Source organism: Otolemur garnettii, unplaced genomic scaffold (genome assembly GCF_000181295.1).
Source record: "Otolemur garnettii isolate 467f Iridium unplaced genomic scaffold, OtoGar3 scaffold00003, whole genome shotgun sequence".
Lineage (NCBI taxonomy): Eukaryota > Metazoa > Chordata > Mammalia > Primates > Galagidae > Otolemur > Otolemur garnettii.
This window is the reverse complement of record NW_003852398.1, coordinates 25,520,613-25,525,190: the sequence shown is the minus strand read 5'-3', so window position 1 is coordinate 25,525,190 and position 4,578 is coordinate 25,520,613.

The window sequence follows — 4,578 nt, the reverse complement described above, 5'->3', positions numbered from 1 at the left end:
CTGTGTGGGTTTTTGCCTTTTGCACTGACATGACAGCTTCATTTCTGTCAGTGAGGGGATCCAGCTCCATGATCTGTGAGAACCTTACAGTTCCCATATTCTGAAATCCACCCTCAGAACCTTGGGGCCTGCTCCCTTCTCTTAGAGCTGCACTGGCCAAGAGCTGCCTACCTTGGGCAGGGAGCTGCACTTTGTGCCTCTGGCCCAGGAAGGAGCAGGCAGGTTTGGGATCCCGTGACAGCAGAGAAGATACTCTGGAGCCTGGGGACTAGACTTGCCAGGTGTCCAGTCCATCTGTCCAGGTCACTGCTTCTACTTCCCTTCCACTAACAGATCTTTGAGGATCAGCTAGACCCAGGCATAACTAGGATTTGCAGGTGTGAGGGTGGGGGATAAACTGCCCCAAGGGCTCTCTATTACTAAGTTCACAGATGCCCCCACCTGCGAGGAGAAAACCAGAGATGAGTGGGGCAGTGTGGTCAGTCTGTAATATCCCCTAATTCACTGTAAGCATTTGGCCAAAAAAAAAAGAGAGAGAGAGGAATAGCTAAAATTGTGTAGGTGACTCCATTGCCCATTCTGTGGTCCCCTCCGCAAACCTTTGCCCCAAGGTGAGTACAGGTGGGAGTCGTCAGCCAATGAAGTCATATAGTTCTAGAGCCTTTCGCGGTGTAGGCATCTTGCCACTGGAGGATGAATGTTAAGCTTAAAGATGGGCCTTTTCCACACCCCTGTATACAAGTAGTCAGTATTTGTGGGCCCAGCTAAGGAAGCTGAATTGACCTGCAGAGGTTGGTGGTCCCAAGACAGAGTCGTGCCCACAGGCTTGTTAATGGGAAGAACAAGTACAAAAATGTTTAACCAAACATTTTACTATGAATGCTGCCAGCTACCCAGCATCTAGATTTAAAATTATTAACATTTTGTCACATTTGTTTTTCTATCATTCTGTATATGTATATATATATATTTTTTCTGACGTAGTTTATAAGTTGCAAGGTCATGGGTCTTTATTCTTAAATGCTTTGCCTGCATATCCCGACAACTAGGCGTTCTCCCACATACTGGTCCAGTATTGCAGTCAAGACAAGTAATTTCCTCCCAACATCTGTCCGATCCGATCTATATTCAAATTTCTCCCTTTGGCTCCCAAATAACGTTTCCCTGGTTTTGGAATCAGGCTCCGATCATGGTGCACACGTTGCAATTTTTTAGTTGTGGTTTTTAAATCTCCTTGAGTGGTGAGGTCTTTTCTCCGCCCACTTTGAGTTTTTTAAATGACTTTGTTTTAGAGACCAGCAGGCCTGCTGCCCTGTCGAAGTCCCACATTCTGGATTTGTGGGATTGTTCCCTCATAGCGTCATGTAACCACTTCCTCTGTCCCCTGTGTTTTCAAGGGTAATTCAGGCTACTTGGGTTTTTGCCTTTTGCGCTGAATTGACAGCTTCACTCCTGCCTAAGATGCGCCTCCACGGTCACCTGTACCAAGTGCCAAACGAGCAGAGGGGCCAGTGGAGCTGGCCTCCTCCAGGAGCCCAGGGAGGGCCAGGGAGGCTCCCTGGAGAAGGCACCACCATGCCAGGTCTGGGAGGAAGGGTTGGAGGGCTCTCTGGAAGGACCTTGGGCCAGGCAGCCTTAGGGCCCACTGGGAAGGAGACACCTCTGGCTCTGGAGGGCCTGTCCTGTCCCCTTTGACTTGGAGATGGGCCACAGAACACCCAACACAGCATTTCTCTCTGTCTCTTTCTCTGTTGTATAGGCCCAGGGTTCTCACTTCTGGAGGCCTGTGGTCTGTGTGCACTGGAGCAGAGCTGGGCCTCTGTGACATCCCAGGGAAGGTCCTAGATGTGAAGCCGCCTCCCCTAGCTGTGGTGTGCAGAGAGCACTGAGGGAGGCCCGGGGCTGTGAAATCTCCCTTTGGGTGCATTTAGCAGTGGCCTGACCATTTTTCTCCTAGGGCTGCTGCTCCCCTCTGTGAGATGAGCAGCTGCAGCAGGGGTTTTCACACATCTAGGAAGGAAGCAGTTCTGCCCTGACAAAGTGAGGATGGGGGCCCAGACCTGCCTCCAGCCTCAGACCCTCAAGGCAACACTGGGTTCCTGGTTTGCCATGTCTGAGCTGGATGCCTTGTCAGCTCAGACAGCCAGAGTTCTTTTAGCTCCCCTGAGGGATGGCATTGACTTCATGTGGAGTCAGTGCCAAGGGCCTAGGGAAGACTCTGGCTGTGTTTTATCCTAAGAAGTTCATCCCTCCTGCTGTTCTTCCTCTTTCTTGGCCCTGGAGGAGAATGAGGGAGGAGAAGGTTTTCTATGACTGTGCTAGCTTTTATTATCAACAAGAGGGCTCCTTTTGTAATTTGTGCATGAAATTCATGTCATTTCCTGGGGAGAGAAGAGGGCTGACTGGAGAGGGTGGGGGGTATGCTAGGGGAGCAGACAGACGTTTCCTTCCCTTGTGGGGGGTGGGGAAAAGGGGTGGAGATGGGGTGCTACCCAGCTCACCTGTGAGGGCTCTCGAACCAGCCGTTTTGGGTTGTGTTAAAGGTGAGAACCTTCCTCCATTAATGTACAATCTTGAACTAACTGCTAATAAAGTGGGGTTCTGTTTGTACACATTGGTACTGTCTGTCTGACCTTTTTTGCAAGGCCTGCAGGGGAGGGTGGAGATAGGGACATTTGTCTGCATGGCCAAAACCTGCCCACTCTGCCTTCCACATGTGTGCACCATCCACACAGTGACTTGGTCATATCAGATCTTTTCCACTGGGTTATAAATTGAAGCTTTTCCAGATTTAGCAGGGGTCTATCCCAGGGCAGCCACATGGAGCATCTTAGATGAAAAAGCTTGGACAACTGGGTTGTTCTGAAGTGCTGGGGATTGAGACCTGGACTGGGGTGGGGGTGGGGAGGCGGGGAGAGTGACTTTACTGTTTTGATCTTCAGTTTCTCTCAACTTTCAGGGGTATGGAAGGGTTGGACTCAGTGGCCTCACCTGGAGAACTTGCCCAAAATGCAGATTCCCAGCCCTCTTCCAGAAATTTAGCTCTAGCAGATGTAGGGTGGGGACCAAAAATCTGCATTTTAAACAACTTCCCCAGTGTGTAAGGTGCCCCACTTTGGGAAACCCTGGCTCAGATCGATGGTTCCTATGGATTCTAATTAATGTGGACAGCCCCACTGTCCCAGAAAAACTTTGGGCAAAACAACTTTCTTTTTTTTTTTTTTTTTTTTGAGACAGAGCCTCAAGCTGTCCCCCTGGGTAGAGTGCCGTGGCATTACAGCTCACAGCAACCTCAACTCCTGGGCTCGAGCGAGTCTCCTGCCTCAGCCTCCCAAGTAGCTGGGACTATAGGCGCCCGCCACAACGCCTGGCCATTTTTTGATTGCAGCCATCATTGTTGTTTGGCGAGTCCGGGCTGGGGATTCAAACCCGCCACCTTAGGTGTACGTGGCTGGCGCCTTAGCCTGTTGAGCTATAGGCGCCGAGCCGTCAAAACAACTTTCTAGCCCCTTCTACCCCCAGCCTATCTGTAGGGTTTGGGGACATTGCTCAGCTGAGGAGAGAGGCCTTGCCAGCTGTCTGCGGTGCATGCGCCTGGGCCTGCTCCCTCAGGATCCCCGGGGAAGCTTTAAAAGGTGCACATTCCTGGGCTGTCCCAGGAGAACCTCTGGGAATAGACCCAGCACTGTGTATTTTAGATAAACTCCCCGATGCTTAGGAAAGTTTGGGAACACTAAATCAGGCCACCAAGTGTGAGCCAGAGAAGATCCACAGAAAATGTGCATAGACAGGTTCTGAGGGGCAGAAGAGGGGATGCTGATTCCCAGGACCCGGGAGAGTGGACTGAGGGGTCAAAGCAAACATACCAACTGCCAGCCCCAGTGGCACTAGGGTGGGACCTGCAGGGAACTCTGAAGTCAACTGGAAGCTTGTACAGGTCATATGACCATCACCAAGATGAACATAGCTGAAGGCTGTGTTAGCTGGAACAGATCTAGAAGGCAAGAAACAGGGCTCAGACTGTATCAGAGGGTTTTGAATTTTAAAACAACTGAGATTCTTTTTTCAAAGTCACTTAATTGAGAAAAACAGGTAAAAGTGAGGGTTCTCTGATGGGAGTAGAGGTGAGGTTCTGGTCTCATCCGCTCAACACCTCCCTGTCTGCCGTCCTATCTGGAGCTCTAAGACCCCTGGAAACACCCTGTAAAAACCCAGCCCTGCTGTTCTCCAAGGTCCTGAGAGTCCTGTAATTCTTTTTTCTTTTTTTGAGACAGAGTCTCAAGCCCTGCATAGAGTACCATAGTGTCACAGCTCACAGCAACCTCAAACTCTTGGGCTTAAGCGATTCTCTTGCCTCAGCCTCCCAAGTAGCTGGAACTACAGTCACCTGCTACAATGCCTAGCTATTTTTTGGTTGTAGTTGTCATTGTTGTTGCCAGGCCAGGGCTGGATTCGAACCCGCCAGCTCTGGTGAATGTGGCTGGCGCCATAGCCTCTGAGCTACAGGGGTTGAGCCCTGAGAGTCCTGTAATTCTAATAGGTTGAATGAGTAAGAGTCGGTCAGCCTCTCCTCATCCC